Source organism: Pinus tabuliformis, chromosome 7, assembly GCF_031772625.1.
Source record: "Pinus tabuliformis cultivar Carrire ecotype Pingquan chromosome 7, CPIR1, whole genome shotgun sequence".
In the NCBI taxonomy this organism is placed as follows: Eukaryota; Viridiplantae; Streptophyta; class Pinopsida; order Pinales; family Pinaceae; genus Pinus; species Pinus tabuliformis.
In genome coordinates, this window is record NC_142293.1 from 1,863,102,277 (window position 1) to 1,863,125,073 (window position 22,797).

Sequence of the window (22,797 nt, forward strand, 5' to 3'; positions counted from 1 at the left end):
AGATCTGAGAGGAGTCTAGGTTGACCAGGAACTAGATGTATAGTCCCCAGCAGAGTCGGCAATTCTGCTATGTGGTAAAATGCACGGGATGAAAACTACCCTCAAAGGCCTTCTCGGGACCTTCGATAGATTGTAAGATTATCTGCAAAAGCTACCAGTTACACACATGTTCATCTATCAAACATAAATTGACAGGGTATGGAAAGAGGATCACCTTTGGTTCCTTCTAGATTCACTTGGGGATCTCCGTGTGACAATAAGAACTCCTTCTAAGCCAGCTCCAAGACAATTCCTGCACAAAGGAAAAAGCAAACCAATCACAGCATATGCTTCTGAAAACTCATGTAAGAATCCCTAACAAACATGTATTAATGTATAACTTAACTACTCAACTCGACAAGCATCAGAATGAACAAATAAATGAACAATATCACTGACACTTTGCAGTAGGGAACACAACTGCAGTTCTATATTCAGAATGGAAGAGTGATTACAACAATCCGTTGTATCAGCCTTCCTTACCCCTTCTTCCTCTCTCTCTCCCCCTCTTTCAATTAACTTCTTCAAGAATATGATAGTTCATAATAGCTCTATGGGCTATCCTTCCAAATGCTTTCACCCCTTTGCAATGGCCCTCTTGCTGCTTATGTAGCAATCAAATTAGGGCCGCCAAGCTCCACCTAGAGTTCATTAGAGAAAAAGCCATGAACCTGCCCTGTTTACAATCTATTTCCCATTTGCCTTCATTCTCAGAATAGAATTTCTCCAAATATCTTGATTTTTGGAGTTTCCTTGCTTTTCTTGCACAAATTTAGGGATTTAATATCTAGATATTTATGAGCAGATCTGTTGGAATGACCTTTTGAACATCACTTAAGTTCACTAACGCTCCCCTTGGTCTAACAACATGAGTTAGCAGGGTGACTAACGCTCCTTTATGCTTGGTAACAAGCTTTATAAAGCAGGTTGTCAGTGTATAGAGAGCGTTCGTGTGGATTCTGGGCTTGCAATTGTGGTCATTGCTTCAGTCATCTTGACTTTCAACTCTAAGTTGATGAGGAGGTCAATCTGTCCTATAACAACGAGGGAAGAATTAAGGCATAAAACAACACCACTACCATCTCTGGGTGCGGAAAATTGGTTCCAGCATCCCCCCATACTACTTCAGGTGAGACTTCAGTCCGCACTCCATGGATTGATGCTGAAAGGGCCAATAGTGTAGGGATTTGTTTGGCTAAATTAATGTTGAACCTGGGTCAGGGCCCCCTAAGCCAACACAAAGATTAACAATTCTTAGGAGGCGAGTAGGGTGGGTGTAATAGCTCGTAGTATGCCAAGAATTTATGCAGCAGTGGACAATCAAGAAGTAGATCACCAGGCATCCATCATTGAGATGGAAGGTAAGCTACAAGAGCAAGTCATTTCTATTTTAATTGATCTAGGTTCTAATTATAACTATGTCAGCCCAAATCTTGTTGAGAAATGTGGTTTGGGTAAGGAGTTGCATGAAGAACCTTGGTTCATTCAATTGACAACTGGGACAAAAAAAATCATCCACTGGGTAAAGTATTGTGCATTTGAGGTTAGTGGCATGCCCACAAAATCCCCCACTTGAATGTGTTGCTATTGTGTGTGTATGACATATTATTGGGCATGAATCGGTTGTACTTACACTAGACCAAGGTTGATTTCTCTGAAAAAACAATTGAATGCTTGGATGAGAAATGAACAAAAAGAGTGTTGTAGGGTAGTAAAAATCCCATTTTAGTAAGGTTAATCACAACTATGAAAGCCAAACACAACAACAGAAAATGATGCATGTTATTTGCAGTGCAAGTTTCCAAGAATGAGGAAACTAACAAAGAAATAGAAGATGGGGAAACTCAATTACTACAAAGGTACCTTGTTTTGCAACACCGATGATGAGTACGTCTCTAAGTTTTTAGAACTATTGAGGTATGTGTTGTATCTCAAGGATGAAAAAGCAAAAAATCATAGATTCGTCAGCAGATTGCCTATGGCATTCAGGGATAAAATTGAATTGCTGGAACCCCAAACCATGAAAAATGCTATCAGGAAGTTGGCACATTGCTATGAGCAGAAAACACAGACCTAATATTAAAAGTAATTGGTAGGCTAAAAGAAATGTTGGACATAAGAAGAATTGGCCAAAGAAAAGATCAGAAAGGAAAGAATGTAAGCACCCAGCTCATACAAGATAATTCTAGAAGAAATCAAACTTTGTTGATAATAAAAATATGTAGCAACCGACATCAGCACAACCCAAGTTCGAAGGCTGATAGTTGCTCAAGTGCTGGACTTTTGGTAGGAACTATAGGAGGAGAGACTGTCCTCATTAGCCAGATGTTGAACCAAAGATTTGCAATTCTTAGGAGGTGAGCAGGGTGTGTGTAATAGCTCGGAGTATGCCAAGAATTAATGCAACAATGGACAATCACCAAGTAGATCACTAGGCATCCATCATTGAGATGGAAGGTAAGGTAAAAGAGAAAGTCGTTTCTATTTTAATTGATCTAGGTTCTAATTATAGCTATGTGAGCCTAAAGCATGTTGAGAAATGTGGTTTGGGTAAGGAGTTGCATGAAGAACCTTGGTTTATTCAATTGAAAACTGGGACAAAAAAAAAATCATCCATTGGGTAAAATATTGTGCATTTGAGCTCAGTGGAATGCCCACAAAATTCCCCTCTTGAATGTGTTGCCATTGGGTGTGTATGACATATTATTGGACATGAACCGATTGTACTTACACCAGACCAAGGTTGATTTCTATGAAAAAAAATTGAATGCTTGGATGAGCAAGGAACAAAAAGAGAGTTGTAGGGTAGTAAAAAGCCCATTTTAGTGAGGTTAATAACGGATATGCAAGCCAAACACAACAACATAAAATGATGCATGTTATTTGTAGTGCAAGTTTCCAAGAATGAGGAAACTGACAAAGAAATAGAAGATGGGGAACTCAATTACTACAAAGGTACCATATTTTGCAGCAGTATGAAAATGTATTTTCGTTGGAGGTTCCTGAATTACCTCCTCACAAAGAGAGAGATATTTCTCTATTGAGCTGGTACCTAGAGAAGAACCAACATCTAAGGCTCCATATAGGATGAGTGCCCCAGAATTGGTTGAGCTAAAATTGTAGCTAAAGGAAATGCTTGACAAAGGTTACATAAGGCCTAGTGTGTCCCCATGGGGAGCATTAGTATTGTTTGTAAAGAAGAATATGGAATAGTTAAAATATGGATTGATTACAGGAAGCTGAATAACATGATCATCAAGATTAGGTACCCATTACCAAAGATTGATGATCTCTTTGATCAATTGAGGGGAGAAATTTTTTTCTCCAAGATTGAATTGAAGTCAGGATACAATCAAGTAAGAATCAAGGAGGAATACATTCATAAAAAAGCTTTTAGGACAAGATATGGGCAATATGAGTTCGTAGTGGTGCCCTTTGGGATTACGAACGCCCCTTCCATGTTCATGTGCCTGATGAACAATGCGTTATGTCCTTATTTGGACTAGTTTTTAATTGTATTTGTTGATGACATATTGGTGTATTCACAGATAGAATAAGAGCATGCGAAACATCTATCTACGGTGTTACAATTTTTCAGAGATCATAGGCTCTATGAAAAGCTTAGCAAGTGTGACTTCTTCCAGTCACAAATACATTACTTGGGGCATATCATTTCCAAGGAAGGAATCTCAGTTGATCCTAAAAAGATCAAAGCCATAATGGAGTGGCCAACTCCAAAGAATGTGGATGAAATTAGATCATTTATGGGACTAGAAGGATATTACAGGATATTTATCTAAAATTTCTCCAAGATAGGCCATCCCATTACAACCTTGTAGAGAAAAGGAAAAATATTTGAGTGGACTGCACAATGTGTAGAAAGCTTTGAGTAGTTCAAACAATTGCCCATTAATGCACTAGTCCTAAGAATTATAAATGTTGAAAAGGATTTCATGCTGTGTAAAAATTCCTGCAAAGAGGGACTCGATGGAGTCTTAATATAGGAAGGGAAATTCGTATGCTATGAGTCCAAAACGTTGAATGAGCATGAGTTTAATTATGTGACACATGATTTAGAGTTGGCTGCCATCATTCATGCCTTAGAAATGTGGAGGCATTACCTCTTTGGTAAGAAATTTATGCTCATGACAGACCACAGTGGGATCAAATATTTGTTTGGACAACCGAAGTTGAAATCAAGTACATAAAAAGTGAATAAAACAAAGTTGGTGATGCTTTGAGTAGAAGAATTTAGGTAAATCACCTAGCAGTTGTAAGTTCTTATATAATAGATCTGATGGAAAGAGTCGAAGGTGTTGGAATGCAAGATGAGAAATATCAACAAGTGAACGAGAAGATATTACAAAAGGCAGTGATGAAGAATATCACCTCACAGAGGATGGCTTACTCAAGTTTAAGAATAAAATTTATGTGGCTAACAATGATGGAATGAAAAGACTGATAATGAAATAATTCCATGCTAAGCCTTATTCGGGCCATCCCAAGTATCAAAAGACCCTTACAACCCTTAAACAATACTATTACTGGCTAAATTTGAAGAAGGAAGTGGCTAATTCTGTTGCAAGATGCCTGGAATGCCAACAAGTAAAGGTCGAGTGCAAGCATCCAACATGATTGTTGCACCCTATCCCCATTCCAGAATGGAAGTGGGAGGTAATTTCTATGGATCTCATTATAGGATTTCCTAAAACATCCAAGCAAAATGACACAATCATGGTAGTGGTGGATAAATTGATTAAGATAGCGTAGCAGTAAAATCCACTAATTCGGCTAGAGACATAGCACAAATCTCCATAAAGGAGTTTTTGAAGCTGGATGACATCCCAAAGAATATTGTCTCATAAAGAGATGCTAGATTCACTTCCCAGTTTTAGAAGGAACTATTTGCAGAAATGGGAATAAAATTGGCATTTAGAACAACCAATCATCCATAAAATGATGGAAAACAAAGAGGATTAACAAAATTATTGAGGACATATTAAGAATGTATGCGTTGCATTTAATTATGCAAGGAGTTGTTTCTCCATGATCTTGTGTCTAAATCAGATCACCAGACAGAGAAAGCAAGACCATTCAAAAGATAAGAAAGCCCCAATCCCAAATGATCAATCATGCATTAACGAATTGGTTCTAAACTACAAGGAAATAAGAGAACACCTGGCCTCCTTGCAGGTTGGGAAAGGGTTTTGAGTCTAATGTAGATTCTAGTGCTCCACTCGAGTGATCTACCTCATCCACACTTGATCTTGTTGAAGAATCTAGGGAAGTTAAATTAGATAGATTCTTCTATACTCGATAACATTTTGTGAAATGATTTTACTATTTATCTTATCTTGATATTCTTCTTATTATGAGATGGTGTGTTTACTTCATCAAACTGCTACCAAAACAAAGAGACATGAACACAAGAAGTTGGAATTCTTCCAAGGCCAAAACCTCTCCCTCTTGGATAGGAACACTCGCACATAATTCTTCTTATAGAGATTGTAATTGATGAACACCAATACCATTATACTTGATCCTCTATTCCACTCCAAGAACAAGACACCAATCCTCTTCCTTTGTTACTACTGAGATCATCATCATTGTTGCACCATTATCGACGTATTCATCAATGGGATCTTCATAATTTGATATGTATAGGAGAGCTACATGTAGATCCACTGCAATCATGACAGTCTCTTCATAACTGTACCTTCACTGAGATCATAGCCTTTGTGACTATGTCTCCATCAAGAATGAGATCATGACTATGACAGGATCATCAATGCACCTTAATGTATGTCGAGATAAGTGAATCACTGTGAGATCCTTCTATCATACTTATGTCGAGACTGTGTATGCTACTGTGGGATCCCTGAGATCCTTGTCATCATTTGTTATGCCGATATTTTGTGACTGTGTTTTCTTCCTATACCGAGGCTCTCATGATACTGTCTAGCACTTGAGATAGATTCTTATCATTCTACCTATGCTGAGACTGTAACCATTTCAAAAGTACCCATCTAAGATTACTATGAGGTTGTCCATCTGAATTATGATCCTTACTATTACATGAAGAAACTTAGTCTTGTACCCATCCGAGATCACAAAGGAATGCAAGTTCCTGCACCTTCGAAGTTGCAGCGATATCTGAATTTTTCTCACTGAAATTCTGAACTTTACACGCCTATTTATAGTGGTTTGACCATGTATTTGAGTTGAAATGACCAAGTGAACTGTTGTGTCATTTATATGAGCTGACACATCATATTTTAGTCATTTCATTCATTTTTTTAGGTTGACATGATGTTCTCTTCATCGTTTTTCTTGTAGTCTTCTTCGTTGAAGAATGGTGCTTGTCTTGGAGGGATTCTTGACACTAGGTTGACCCATGTACATTACATAAATGCTCATAAAGAGCTCTTTAACATAATCTTGGCTCTTTGACTTTCCTACACCTATGGAATGAGCCAGAAATTCATTCATATAATTTTATAAAATAACATTTCTTTTTATTGACAAGTACAAAGATAAAAATTACATTGACAAATACCGAACCTAGTTACACTTTTCTTCAACACTCCCTCTTAAATAGGGAGGTATCTACAATGGTACTTGGTTATTCTCAATCTAAAGAATGTCTCATAAGAAGAATCAGATTGGTAATCCGATTTGTATAACATCATATCAATCAACATTGTCATAGTGCAAGGCCTTGACTAACAACTCCATCTCTCCACGAGACCATGAGCTACAATGCTGGTGAGACCAATGACTTATAGACACCTTAATCATTGTCTCTTAAGGTACATACCCACTAGGGTGTTCACTAAGTATGACCTTCTAGGACTACTCTTATCTTGGGTTCCCAGCCCTCAAAGAATATCGATCCTCTTGTCTACTCTTATCTTGGATACCCTACACAGCCTCAAAGAGTATTAAATGCCAGACGATTACCCAATCCTCCCATTCTTTCTTCCCAAGTGATGACAATAATTTTGTGTCTATCATGTGTCTACATTTCCATTCATGGACTTCATCTAGACTTGTGGTTGTTAGTACTGGTCTAGTGCATGACACATGACATGGAAAAACACAATTGTCATTCCTTTGTAATCAGGGGTGATCTTAATTCAAACTCCCTCTTGATCAGGGACTTGTTAGAGCTCCCTCTTAGCTAGGGACTATTCTATATATCAATTTTTTTTATTTTTTTATTTTTTATTTTATTTATTTATTTATTTATTTTTTTTGTGGGTCCTTCATTTGCTTGACCAACTTCTCTCCTTGATGTCATGAAATTTAGTTGAGATTCTTCCTTGTAGGGCAACAACCATCGATCACTTTCCTTCTTATTCTGTCATGTCATTAAGTTCTTTATGGAAAGTGGCCTTCTTGCTATATGACTGGAACCTTCTTCATATGGCTACTTCTTCCTCATCATGTTTCTTTCAGGAATTTCCATCCACCACATGAATGCTACTTGTACTTGTACTTACAACTCTTGTGCCAATAGCCCCGCATGAACTCATCCATATATTATTCAAGAAATGAAAGCATAATATTAAATCAAAATGTACCTTTTGAGATGGCTCTTCATCATGACATATTCCTGTAGGTATCAACATCTTGCATACATGTTGACACATCTCCCAAATATATCAATTGTCAAGGGTCTTCATCTTTTTCAGACTTTCATTAGTCTTCATATCTTTCCAGGAGATTTCCTAGTCAAATATTCTTGGTCTTTTGGATGTTGATCACCTTCATCATGGTTGCATATCTCACAATATCTTCCTTCCTAAAAAATTCCATTTCCAGGAGCTTTCAATCAGAGTTTCTTAGTCAACTACCTCATACTTCATATGATGACGTATTATGTTGATTTCATCTAGTGTGACTTATTCCTTCTTGCATTATTTCAGAGGAGAAGATCCTTTTTCTCTTGATCATGCTTCTCAAGATAGAATTAATGATTCATGTTACCTATAACCATATGACATGAAATTATAATATTAAATACAAGCATACATACCTAATTTTACCTTTAGGTCATCTAGGCTTCTTCCAGCAGCTTCCTTATTTGAAAATATCTTCAATCCCTTGATTTGCTTCATGTCATCACACCATCATCTCATGAATTCCATAAGTTGGAGTTCCTGGTGAAACAATTGCTTCCTCTCTAGATTAGTGAACCCTTTGACGAGGATTCCATCAGATAACCTTGAGGATCTTGCGTATCCCCATCTGGCAGATGTTTCATTTTTTCCTTAATGTATGATGAGCCTTGTCCTAGATGGCATCTATCTTTCCTTCAATGTTCAATGAGATTCCCAAGAGATATATCCTCAATGTTTGATTGCCATGGATTTTGTCCATTTTTTCCTTCATGATTCACATGGTGATGTCACGATCTCTTGCTTCTAATGCTTCCATGATGCCATGATGCATCTTTTTATCATAATCACAAGATCTAGGAGCTTATGATAGGACATTTTATGAGGGATATTATCTTACTCATAGGGTAAATTTGTTGCTTCCTCTTTCCTTGGCCATTTTCTTTAGCTTCCTCCATATTTCAGTGATATGAGCTTCCAAAATATTTTTATAGCATTGAATCTTAACTATACTTATTTTGTCTTGCTTGAGGACCAACCTTGCCCTCCTTTTCTGCACATGGCTGAGTTCTTTTTACCTTCTTCATTGTTGCCATCAACTTGTCCTTCTGTATCTTGAATAGAGACTACAAGTTGCTGAATGAGGTAACCTTCTTGTTCATGGATATTTGTTACCTTTCCAGTGCATCAATGATGATTGTCTTCATTCCTAGATCTTATATATAACACCTTGTGAAGATATCCTACATCCTTTGATGCCTTTTTACTTTCATGTAGATCATATTTCATTTTCCCTTATTTATTGCACCTTAAGAGAATGATTTTATCATCTACATCACTTTGATGTCTCCAATTTCGCTATGTGAGGGAATATTTCATAAATATGCCTTTTCATAAATTCATAGGAGACCTTTTGATGACTTCAACTACTTAATGGACTATGTCTTTTCTCCTGCTTCAAGATGATAATCTTTGACTTTGAGTTATATTGCTTTGTAGTCATATTGATAAAGTTATTAGTGACCTTTCTGATGATGACTGTGGAGAAAATATTCTTTGCCGATGTAGACTTGATCCTTTATTCTTGACAAAAGCCTTAACCTTACTTTAATGCCCTTCTTGAGGATTGATCCTTGTATGTGTATTTTGCTGCCCTTTGTTTGACTTCTGCACCTTAGCTCTGATACCATGTTGAAGAATCTAGGGAAATTAGCATTAGATAGATTCTTCTATACTTGATAATAATTTGTGAAATGCTTTTATTATTTATCTTATCTTGATCTTCTTCTTATTATGAGTGTGTGTGTTTACTTCATCAAACTGCTACCAAACCAAAGAGACAAGAACACAAGAAGTTGTCATTCTTCCAAGGGCAAAACCTCTCCCTCTTGGAGAGAAAAACCAACACATAATTCTTCTTATATAGATTCTAATTGGTGAACACCAAGACCATTATACCTGACCCTCTATGCCACTCCAAGACCAAGACACCAATCCTCTTCCTTTTTTACTACTGAGATCATCATCATTGTTGCACCATCACCGAGGCCTTCATCAATGAGATCTTCATAATGTGATATGTATAGGAGAGTTCCATGTAGATCCACTGATATCATGACAGTCTCATCATAACTGTACCTTCACTGAGATCATAACTTTTGTGACTGTGTCTCCATCAAGAATGAGATCATGACTGTGATAGGATCATGACTGCACCTTAATGTATGTTGAGATAAGTGAATCACTGTGAGATCCTTCTATCATACTTATGATGAGACTGTGTATGCTACTATGGGATCCTTGAGATCCTAGTCATCACTGGTTATGCCGAGATTTTGTGATTTTGTTTTCTTCCTATACCGAGGCTTTCATGATAATGTCTAGCATGCTGAGACAGACTCTTATCATTCTACCAATGCCGAGACTATAACCATTTTACTAGCACCCATCCGAGATTACTATGAGGTTGTCCATCTGAAGTTTGATTCTTACTGTTACACAAAGAAACTCAATATTGTACCCCATCCGAGATCACAGAGAATGCAAGTTCCTGCACCTTCGAAGTTGTAGAGATATCCAATTTTTCCTGACTATAATTATGAACTTTACATGTCTATTTATAGTGGTTTAACCCTATATTTGAGCCAACATGAACTGTTGTGTCATTTATATGAGCCAACATGTCATCTTTTAATTATTTAATTTATTTTTGCAGGCCAACGTGATGTTCTCTTCATCGTTTTTCTTGTAGTCTTCTTTGTTGAAGAATGGTGCTTTTCTTGGAGGGATTTTTGACACTAGGTTGACCCATGTACATTACATAAATGCTCATAAAGAGATCTTTAACATAATATTGACTCTTTGACTTTCCTACAACTATGGAATGATAAAGAAACTCATTCATATAATTTTATAAAAATAATATTTCTTTTTCTTGACAAATACCGAACCTAGTTACACTTTTCTTCAACATATCTTAATCCCTACACACAATCACAACCAAAAAAATACAACAAATGACCTTCCTTGGAAGATTGTTAGATAAAAAAGTAATAGAATCAACCATATAGCATGTTGAATACAAATTCATATAGGGAAGGAACATGTGTTTCCATTAATCATGAAAAACATATTACAATGCTTATACCTTCACCTCAAAGCTTCCTTTCCACGATCTGACAGAGTTTCCCCACTATGACAAGGAAATGAGCATGAAGAGAAACACTCAAGTAGAAAAGACCTCACAATCTCTCTCACTAGCAGCAAGATGGCAACATAGACTCAAGATCTCTAGCCCAAAAATTCAGCTCTCCAAAACTTTGTCTCTCCAACTCTCTCTCCTGCTACATCTCTCCAACTAGTCTGACCCTCTCAAATGATCTAGTATAAATAGGCAGAAGAGAGGTCCCAAGAGGATGTATGTGGATGCTCAAGACAACGAGAAGTCATGGAAACTTCTAATTGATAAGTCTTGTCCAGCTTGAATAGGTGACAAATCAAACTAATCTCCTAGGGACTAAGGCACTCTAGAAGTCATCCCCAGTCACTAGCACAAAAAGTAGTGAAAAAGACCCTGGATGCTCCCATAAAGAAGGGTTGGGAGCAACTAGGAGGCTCTAGATGCTCCCATAGGCCTCCATCCATGTGTCCAGGGGTCAAAGCCAGATTCACTCTAATAAAGAGGGGCTAGGAGCGACTGGGAGGCTCCAGACACTCCCATAGGCCTCTATCCCAGTGTTTGGGTGTAAAACTAGAGAACAAGTAGGTCATAGGTCTGGAAAAAGTCAAGCAACCTAGAGTACTAAGGGTTACTAATCCAACAGGGTAAAATAGGTTGATAACACATGCTGCCACCCTTTAAAGGATGTATGTTGGACATACTATCCCCTTTAAAAGTAGAAGCCACCCAATAGGATACTTGGTTAATCCCATTTAGAGCTTAGAGACATTAGCACATGCCAAAGCCCATTATGGAAGGGCATGTCATTATGAAGTGCCCACATGTTTTCCATGGTTTGCAAGCTCTTTTACTCAATTTCCGTTGATGACTTGCTATATTGGAAGGCTAGGGGACACATTGGATTTTATGAAGGATTGCATATGGTCTCCATTTTGGGTTTGGCCTCCCTATACAGTGCCCTAACCCTCCAGAGGGATACATATACACATGTAGGGTGTACGTTGAGATCCATTGGCCTCCACAACAGTGGATAAAACTCCATGGATCCCCAAAGATGTTCAGATATTGATCAAGATTCACCTCTTGGATGTGGAAGGTGCACCTGGTTCACCATGCCCAACTGGCCCCACAGTTGTACCATGCACTTAGTAGATGACCCGATACTCGTATGCTGGTGTGGCATCACTTACACTATCAACTGAGCTCTTAGAGAAGTTCTACATGCATCTTCGACCTACTTGGAGACTCATGAGGTCACTTGTGTTCCATCACACCTATTAGGAGAACCACATGTTTATTATTTGGAGAACAAGGGGCCACCCCCTTGTCCACTACTTTTGGGAGTCCTATTCATCATTGTGGCACTTATGGACGTCATCAGGCTTCTTAGAAGACCAAACTCCATGTATTGTTGATCAATTGACCTCTTGAGAGGCTTATTATTTTGTTTATGAGCTATTTTGGTGGGCTTGTCACCAAAAGTAAGTTATTTTGCACATTATTTTTATTTTAGAGGCTAATGTAAGCCCAAGTAGCTAAATCAAACTCATTAGAAGTGTATAAATAGAAGCGATTAGGATCCATTTTAGCATCATCACTTGGATTTGGAACTAGTATCTCTTTAGATATTTTTGCTATCCTTCTTGGAGGATGAATTTTTGGAGCATGGAATGGATTTTAATGTTTGGATAATTTTCATATGTATTGGAGCTTATTGATGGAATTTTTTGGATGGTTAGATACATTTTTATACATGTAAGTACATTTTAATGTTATTCTTTCTTTCTAATTTTGTCACATACATTTTTGCTGATATATCACTATACTAGGGCTTATTTGCTGCATCTCTTATGCAAAGTTGTGGAAATTTTGTTTCTAGATAGTGAATGATTCATGTATGGGCCATGCATAATGAATGAATGTTCCTAGGGACATTTCGTCACTGAAATTCATCTTGAAAATCCATTTACCTTGCAAAATGAAGTATAAAGTCTTTGAAGTTTCTTCCGTTGCTACCCTAGTGCCAAGCAAAGTTGTCTTTGAGGCCTCTTGTTGGGTAAATTAATTGCTTAATAAAAAAAAACTAACCACCTGAACACTAATTATCAATATGAGGAACAAATTTTTGTTTCAAGGCAATCCAAAAAGTATATGAAAGGAATTACCAATAGCTAACACTGGTTTTACATGATTAGGTTCTACATTATCAAGCTCATTCGATAAGAAATAAAATGTAAGACTTGAAAAACAATAATAAATTTTAAAAACAGAAAGTAAATGACATGAAAATAATTATTCTAATCACATGATTTGAAACAATACTAAATTAGACCACACCTTGTTAAATTAGAAATTTAACCTATTGCATCGAACAAAAATTGAAATTCAAAGAAATAATAACACAGCTAAACTACTTTAGATGTTCAAAGCAACACCTCGTCCAAGGTAGTGGGCCCAACTGCCCAAGAGTCAGTTTTGCCTTGAAAAATAATTTATATCAGATTACGAATAAGAGATGTAGGACTCAATGGATAAATTCTTTCATTAAAATATCTCACAAAAATAATTACACTAGAATGAAGTTCTTAGCTTTGCCTCAAATTCAACAATTTTCCATCCCCCCTCTTTAATATTTGTTTTCATTTAAATACACAAAGAGTAAAGGGAAGTTACAACTACATTGATTAAAAAATTATTTCCCCTTACAATTTTGGATTGATTACAAAATCTCAATAAACAAGATCAAATCTCTCCATAATGATTCAACTAGAACAAGTTGAATCTGGTATTGCAATTTGGAGAATTTGGAAAACATGAACAACAACAAATCTCATAAATTCGCTTTCGAAGAGCCTTGCATTTCTCTCAATCCAGACCGAATTTTGGAAAAATACTCATGGGAAAACTAATTTGGTCCGTTCCGCACAAAACCCGTGTCTTAGATTTTTCCTGAAAAGTCCAATGCAAAACTGTCATTTTTTTGGAATATTTGACTATAAGTTGGAGATCAAATTTTCAATCTAGAAGAGATCTTGGAGGCTAAAATAGTGAGAGATTTTATAAAAAAAATCATTAACAAACCATTATTGGAAAAATTATGCATAATAATCATCAATTTATTAAAAATAAAGGAGAATAAACATCACTAATCCACAAGAGCATGAATAATTATAAAATGGAATTAAATGATAAATTATGATAAATAACGTGATAAAAGAATGGTGGAAATGGATGAAATAGATGTCAAGAAATGGTAATAATAATGACAATTTAGTGGCCCAACATCTCCCCCAAACTGAACATGTTGCATGCCCTCATGCAACCCAATGTCTCTATATTAACCATTAATCAAAATGCTCACCCCAACTCACGATATTGATGGAACATAAGAATTCTTACCAAAGGCTTTTTCAAAACAATGGTTATTCAGTTATAGAAATGTTGGTGAAGTTGTAACAATTTTCACATTAACTTCGAATAATATGTGTATGAAGTTGCAACAAAATATGATACAAGTAACATTAAACTTCATTAACCATTTTATCAAAAACTACAATCTGGATTTTGTTAAAATTTTGCAGACAATTTCTACTATATTTATGCTTTTCCACTTCGAAAATCAGAGCAATCTAATCCACATATTTCAAGATATCAACAAAAAAATTGTAGGTGATAGTGCATGATTTATGTAATTTTACAACCTAGTTTAGCTTGAAATTTTCTGGGTTTGTTCATTTTAATGATACATCGTTGTTTGAAAATCACACGAATCCGGTTGATGGTTTTAAAGATATACATGAATTAATTTTTGCATTGTATAAAAATGAAATTATATGCCTTAAATGAGGAAGAAAGGAGAAAACATCCATCATGCATAACAACTCCTCCCCCAAATTGGAAAATTAGCATGCCCTCATGCTACACTAGAAAACAATTTGAGGTTGTTGCTACAATCGTTGTTGAAATCTCTGCTTGGTGTAAAACAACAAGGAATAAGGGAGGTTTTGAGAATGAATAAGGATATCGATGGATGATAAAGAGTATTGATGACATGGTCATGATAAATAAATTAATGAGAAATACACTCCCCCAAACTGAAAGATTTTGTGTCTTTTAAAAAAAATGGGAAGTGGTGAAGAAGTGGAACTAATGATTTGAAAATATGAGTAAATAATGCTCGGTGGTTTTTCATGACATTCTCCTAAACTTTTAATAAATAAAAAACTTATGCTATTTTACCTCAAGTTTTACCTCCATGAAAGTGTGGAATGGCATGGATGGATTAATATTTGTTGAATCTGATGTAGGCTAAGTTGATGTTGGAAGTGATGCGGAAGGTGGAAGCCATGCAAGCTGAAAGAAAGTAATCATAAAGTGTAGCAAGGTTTCCTTCCCCCAAACTGATTAGTTGTCCTGTCATCAAGATTTCTATAACACATCTCATGAGTAGCCTCAATCAGTAATTCATCACCTCAATTACCTCATTATATATAAAAGTGACATAATCATGTTATGAATGCCATGGGATAATAATGGATAAAAAGGGAATATAAAAGAGGGTAAAAATGATGAGAAAAAGATGCATTCCCTATACCCATCAACTTTGGTTTCTATGGGCACAAAAATGGTGAGAATTAGTTATCTCAGTCTTTGCTTCTCAAGATATAACCAATTACCTGGCATTCACAATTAGAATTAGGCCTCTTTATGTTGAGAAATGACAACGAGAAATTCCAGTTTAATTTGCCCTTGAATTAAATTGCACATTAAATTTGAATTCTATTCTCATAGCAACTTAAAATAGCTAAATTAAGTTTATTAAACTTACTTAACTTAGGAAATTCGAGTTGGAAGTATTTTGCAAGTCATATATATGTTCTCCCTACTTTGTAGGAGTCCAAAGTGAGTTAATTGTGAGTTGTAAAATAGAAGAATCAGTTTCATGAGTCAATTCAGTTAAATTAGTTCTCAAACTGATTGAGAGAACTAATAGTGAGTTAACAGTCAGTGGTGACACTAATGAAATCCACCAGTGTTGCTCTAGTTAATTGAATATTTACTCATCAGAACCTCATGCATGTTGATTATGGAAAGACCCATTTGAGAGTAGAGTGTAGGGAGAGTGTACTATTTGTTTTAGATTTTTTTGAGTTGCATTGATAGTGCATGCAATCAAGAACTGATCCTTAAGGGATTGCGCTATTTTTAGAGGCTTTATTTCCCTTTAAATACAATCTATTCTCCATAGGAATTACACATTGGAATTGTTAACCTTGCTGGCAAAAGGCCCACAGATGGATCCATATAGGCTCTTGAAGTCTCTAGATTTGCTTAGAAACATGCCAATGGATCCATTAATGCACTTGACATTTTCAATTTTTTCTCAAAGATCAGCTAATGATCAAATTCAGTGCAAGAGGAAAGCCCTTGGAAGGGCAGAAATGCACTATCAGGAGGCTCAAAACACTCTAAAAACATGAAAAAGCATTACTGCAGGCTTTAACTGGGAGTTGCACAACTCTCGTTAGATCTATCCAATCAACGATCAAGATCTAAGTGGCAAATTGCATATTGGCCGGGCAGAGGGGACACACTAAAGGCAGGCACATGACATCGCCTATCAGCGATCGCCGATGATCGGATTAGCGCGTCGCATCAACGGGGAACATATGCGGTGATATATATATATATATACATATACATATACATATAGATAAGGCCCAGGCATTGATTGATCAACGATTGTGATGGGGTTGCATCGCTGTATCGCATTGGCACTATACCATAAGGTAGGGCCTATGCATAGGTGTAAGTGTGATGCGATAACCAAACCCGACAACATTATAGTGGGGATTTCATACATTTTGAGATCCATGCCCAGACCATTTTCAATGTATTTGGTATATTTTCATTATATAAACGAAAATATAAAGGGAGCCTTGGCAGTGCCGATGGCGATAAAGCCCGGACCCGAAAGAGTTCGGGAATGATATTATAATATTTGAGGTCAAGGGAAAGCCAAATTTTAATGTTTTTATGTATTTTCATTATTTCAATGAAATACAAAGGAAACCTAGAGGCCTTGCGATTGTGATGAAGCCTGGACCCTGTTGAGGCCTCGAAAATCGCAGCAACAACATTGGGGATAACCACCCGGTCCGGACCTTAGTACAACTCCTTTTCCGTTTGGAATAGTGGCTCCAACTGGGGATAATGGGACCAGTTTCCAAAAAGTGGATAAACGAGATGAATGGATGATTTATAGACTAAGCTAACGGTGAGCGAATAACTAAAACTATTAACAAGAATACATAAACTATGATCTATCCCGGGAACTTATTGAGCTTTAAAGTGCAGCGCTTGATGATCCGTGTCTATAAACAGGCATATAGATGACTCCATTTAAGAGACAGGGACATTATTTCATTCATGGTTACTATGCTTAAATAGTTAAGCAAAGCGATTAAAGCGATATTACCACACTTATCATTTATATCATTGACATATACATGATTAAAAAAGAAAGGCACATCATAAAACATCCAATAGTGGAATGAATATAGATCTGCTGTTACAGCGCATGCATATAATCAATAATAGCAAAAATAATCACATAACAATTCATATGAAAGGAATGAATTCAGACATAGATATAAATACCATATGAGCTGCTTGACACTCCCAATATCAATCGCTACTTGTAATTCTTCCTTCAACGCAGAAACATTCTCAACAAAGACAATAGTGCACAATTGCATAAAAAGCTTCCTTGTCGAATTAAGAACAACTGGTCCAGTTTCATAAAAGAATATTGACTGAAGCACAATAGTGCAAACTTCAGTCTTTAAGTCTGGTACAAAACTTTACGACCCTTTCCAAAACAATGAAAGGGTCTATAAATACTTAACTAATCTACCTATCTATAAAACAGAAATCCTATTAAATTGGTATCAATCAATCTTGATCTGATTTTTTTTAGCGATCTGGCAGTCGGCGACATGATTCATCAGGTAGGCTGCTTGCCTTTATATCTAAGCTGACTTATCGCAAGCATTGGCTCTACTTCAGGAGGTTTGTTGAGGCGCGAGCTGAGCTGGGCGGCATAGGTGGCATCCTGAATATCGGGAATCATATACCCGATTGCATCTGTTAGGCATTTGAGGGCGGATCTCTGTGTATGCGGCTTTACCAGGAAGAACCAATATGCGTCCCAGGTTAAACTGTTAATCCCAGTGATTAATCTCCCCTTTTCCTCTAAATCAGGATAACATGATTGCTCCAATGTGTTCGTTGTTGTCAACTTTCCTGGTGTACATTGGGAAATCATATTTGATAAGTAGAGAGTGTTGTTAACTAGTTCAACTAGATTGCTGGAAGTTGATTTACATCTTGAAGTTGCCCTCTCTGCTTTCATTAACTAGGACTGCCATTCTGTGAAGAGTATGTCTTTGTGCGTTTCTAGGATCCTGGGCAAATTCGTCGCTTTTCCTTGATCAGAATCTTGCCAGTCAAGAAATGCAGCTATGGTTTCTTCGGCTTGATCCAATTCATTTCTGGCCTTCTCTACCTGCTGATTTATGAACGTCGTTAATTCACACAGTGGCTCTGCCTGGGTGATTTGTTGACACAGAAACTTAATTTGGGATATTAATGTAGTGTTTATTTGTAATGCTTCTTCTCTGAATTCAGCCACTTGTGGAACGCCCTTTATTTTTTTGAGCTGTGATGATAATTGAGCAATTTGCTCATCCTTTGTTTTCATCATTTGCTCATTTGCTGCCTTTAATTGTGCCAATGCCTCTGATAATTCCTTCTGTTTCTGGATCGCGCTTTGGTCGATTCTTTGCTTTTCTGCCTGCAATTGTTGAGTTAGTTGACTGTTCACTTGCTGTTGTGTCAACAATTGCTGCTCTGCCTGCTCTGCCTTCTGCTTTGTCTCAGCTAACTCTGCCTGTAATGAGAAAATCTCTTGATCCTTGGTTTTCAGTAGAAGACTTACCTCCGATGCCTTATCAATTGTCGCTGCCGAATAGGCTCCCGCATACTGTGACAGTTTTGTCAGGTCATGAGAGGGGTCAAATTCCTCTTTCCAAACCACATTTCCCGTAACAGTTTGCTCTGGGAAAAGGGAAGGTTGATCAGTCCTTCTTCTTTTCCTTTGTCGTTTAACCACTGCTTTATGCCTTGGGCTATAGAAGACATCCAGGGGAGGAATATCTTCCACCTGCAAAATGATTTGGTCGGAGGGGTCCTTTGGTATTATCTCAACCTCTTTGGAAATGGGTGGGTCGCTGGTTCCACTTAGAACCTGAGGTGAAGTGATGTCCTGTGTATCGGTTGTCTTGGAAGTGTCTGTATCCTTTGAACATTCCAACCCACTGATGATGGAATCAAATTGCTTCCATTCCTGGAGCAATTTAGGGTCAATACGAGTATCTATATTGACATCAATGGTGGTTTGTTTATGCTTTTTGGCTTGGGACTCCTTCCGCACTTTTTCCTATTCTTTCTTCTGCTGTTCCTCTTGTTATTTCTTTTGTCTTTCCTCCTGCTCTTTCTTTTGCTGTTCCTCTTTCTCTTTCCTCTGTTTTTCTTCCTGTGCTCTCTTCTGGCTCTCTTCTTTTTCTTTTTTCTGCTTTTCTTCCTGTTCTCTCCTCTGCTTTTCCTCCTGTTCCTTCTTATGATCTTTTGTTATAATCGGAGGTTCCTTTGACTGTTACCGATCAGGCTCGCTTGATGATGTCGCTGGGGTTGTCGCTAGTAAATCTAGAGGTAGAGTTTGCAACCTCTGTTCTCTAAGTTTATTAAATTCAGTCAACCCTTCATCATTATATTTCACTCTAGCGAATGCTTTAACCTGATTTATTGTCTCAGCTGAAGAGAACAGGTCGTCAAACATATCTTCTTTATGGTCAAATCTTGTCAATTTGGCCTGTTCTAGTGCAGTATAGGCAACTTTGTTTGGATCAAACGGCCTATTTGGGAGAGTCACCAGAGTTAAGGATTGAATCTTTGTAGCTTCCTTTTCTACATGTTTGAGATCATGCAAGGTATATACACCGCATCTCAAAGGAAAAGAGGGCCAGCCTTGCTTCTTATTTTTCTTGAGCGTTTGTGTAACACTCTCAGCAATGATTTGGTAAGAAATTTCCCTCGCCAACAGTTTATCCGGTATGTATAAAGGGAGGACATGAGGTTTGGCTTGGCTACCGAAAACTCTTATGTAGGTAAATCTCTCCTCTCCAAACCATCTACCTATTGCGGTTAAATCAATTCCGGCTTGATAAGAAATCTTGGGAGTAGGTCTATCGAAAATGGAATAATAAATGGGCAACATAAAGCCATTACAGACTTGGTATAGATGATGTTTATAAGAAGATTTCCATAATTTCTGATGATATATATGAATAGGCGTGGGGTCTTGTGCAGTCCACCTCCAGCCGAGTACGGGGAATTCAGAGTTAAAACACAGGGTATCTAGAATATAGGCACTGTAGTAGAATGGGGGAATTACCCTTTCAGAAATACGGGTCTTGCTTCTAAACTCAAGCACAGCTGTTGCTAATTTGTCAGAGAGGATAGTGGCCCAATCCATAATTACACTGTTGCATGCTGCTTCCATTAGGGGAACCATTTCTATGGTAAAATTAGCAGAGTCATGCAATCCCCATAATCTACACATCATTATTCCAGCATAGCAATAAGGAGAAGCCAGAGAATCAACCGAGTACTTACCGGAAGATTCATGTTTGTGCTTGGCCGGATTTTGTCTCCAATCCCGGATGGGTTTGGATTCAACTTCGTTCTCGTTCGAGAATTTTTCCAGGAATGCCTTATTGTATATCTTCTCTGGCTCAGGCAAATGATACATTTGCCTCAAATCATCAGCTTTAAATGACCCGAAAATTCTCCCGTCTCTGGTGCTGAAGGTTCTATCCAGGATTGGGATTTCTTCAATTGCCCACCGCACTACATCTGTGTATGGGAGAATTTGTTCCCTAGTTGCTATCCGGTGAAGGAAAGAGTCAGCTAAATCCTTGAGAGTATTCTCTGATTTCCGAGTAGAATCTGCAGTAGCTTCTATTATTGTCTTTGCTGGTTCTTCGGCTTCAATCAGGTTGTAGGTACCTTGCCAAGTAACTCTGACGAGACCCAAACATGTAGTATCAGATATCAATCCCTTCTTTTTGTCCACGACAACTTGTCCTGCAGCTGGCGCAGCAGAAACGCCTGTGGTCTTCTTGGATTTCTTCCCCATTTTTCTTGAGCTTTCTCCTTTGGATGAATTCTGCACAGAGGCGAAAATAAACGTAACATGGAGATATGCCAATGAAAATCCAATATGGGAAAGATATATTGATCAAAGCGTGCTGAGAGATTAACTCTAAAAAATGGCCGCGGATACAATCTATGGGAAGATCTTTCAATTACATTAAATGGCTGTTTAAAACCTGCCACCCCTTAAATGCACATTATATCATTATTCGGCCGAATGGCCCGCTTAAGCATGCTATGGATATTTTGGCGGTTGAGCGCAGGTGAATGATTGCTTAACAGATCAAGCTTTAAATATGAACGGATCGTAATATTCCTCCACTTAACGGCTTTTTGAAATCTGTGCTTTATCGCAATCGGCGATCGGGGAGAGCTTAACCTCTTGTATTGACACCGTTTAAAATCCCCGATCGCAGATAGCCGATATCGCATCGCGTCGGGAGAATAGGGATTATATATGACATGGACAGCATATCGCCGATTTGCCGATTGCGATATCGCATCGCATCGGGCTGCGTCACCTGGGCGCCTTATTAATGTGCATAGGATATTGCCGATTGCCGATTGCGATATCGCATCGCATCGGGGTGAAAGGCTTGGGGTGCTTTAAGACTGCGTATAGAGTATCGCCGATAGCCGATAGCGATATCGCATCGGCGGAAACCAATATGCCACTTATTTGTGTTTTCTATGTCATTGCGATATGCGATCTTGCGATCGCTTTATCGCAATGATAAAAGATTATTTTATTTGATCAAAATGGGTTTTTCAAAAAGGTTTTTATATAATGTCTTCATTTGGTTATCGGACCTTTTTGAACAATACAATATTGATACCAATTAATTTCTAAAGGGACCCATTTCATATGATAATTTTGTAAATAAAAATGATATGAAATGGGGGGTTGTTGTAGAGCACAACAATTGGCGATTCGCTGGAAGAACCAGTTATCTCTGAAAAGCCTAGAAATACTTAAACTTTTTCAAAATAGAGTTCTAATCAAAAGGGAAAATTCTAATGTAACTAGGTATACATGCATTCCAAGTAAAATGAATGTATTTTTGCTAATTTCCTCTCTTTTTTAAGAAAATAGATACATTCTAAGTTTTAAATAGGCCTCTATTGGTTTATAATGATAAAACAGAAAACCTTTCCAAATCAGCTTTTATAGTGAACTCTTCTGTCATAGGTAGAGCCTCTGTTGCCAGCAAACGTTCATAGTTTCGACAGGGATACCTTTTAACCATGTTATTGTCCATTGTTCCATCCAATTAAGAGTGTGATTAACAGAATGAATTCAAAACATGTTTTCATATTTTGTATTTCATTTCCTTTTTCTGTTATTGATAAGATAAAAAGCCATTGTCCTGGTTTGGTGGCTAGCTATTGACAATGCCATTCACTGGTAGTAATCTAACCGAACAAGCTGGCTCGTGATGAGACCCCTTGTCTTATAATTCTAAGCCATTACCCTGTTATGGTATGCAGTATTGGTAATGTCGGTTAAACTATTTCCCTATGATCATGGTAAGCAGGCTTGTAATAAGACCTCTTATCTTTTGTATCAAATATTTTAGAATTACACTCTGAGTAATCATAAACTTTAGTGAGTGGGATGGACAATTTTCTCTTTTAAGAGTAAATGGATGACAGGGTAAGAGTTGAAGATGCTGAAATTGGATT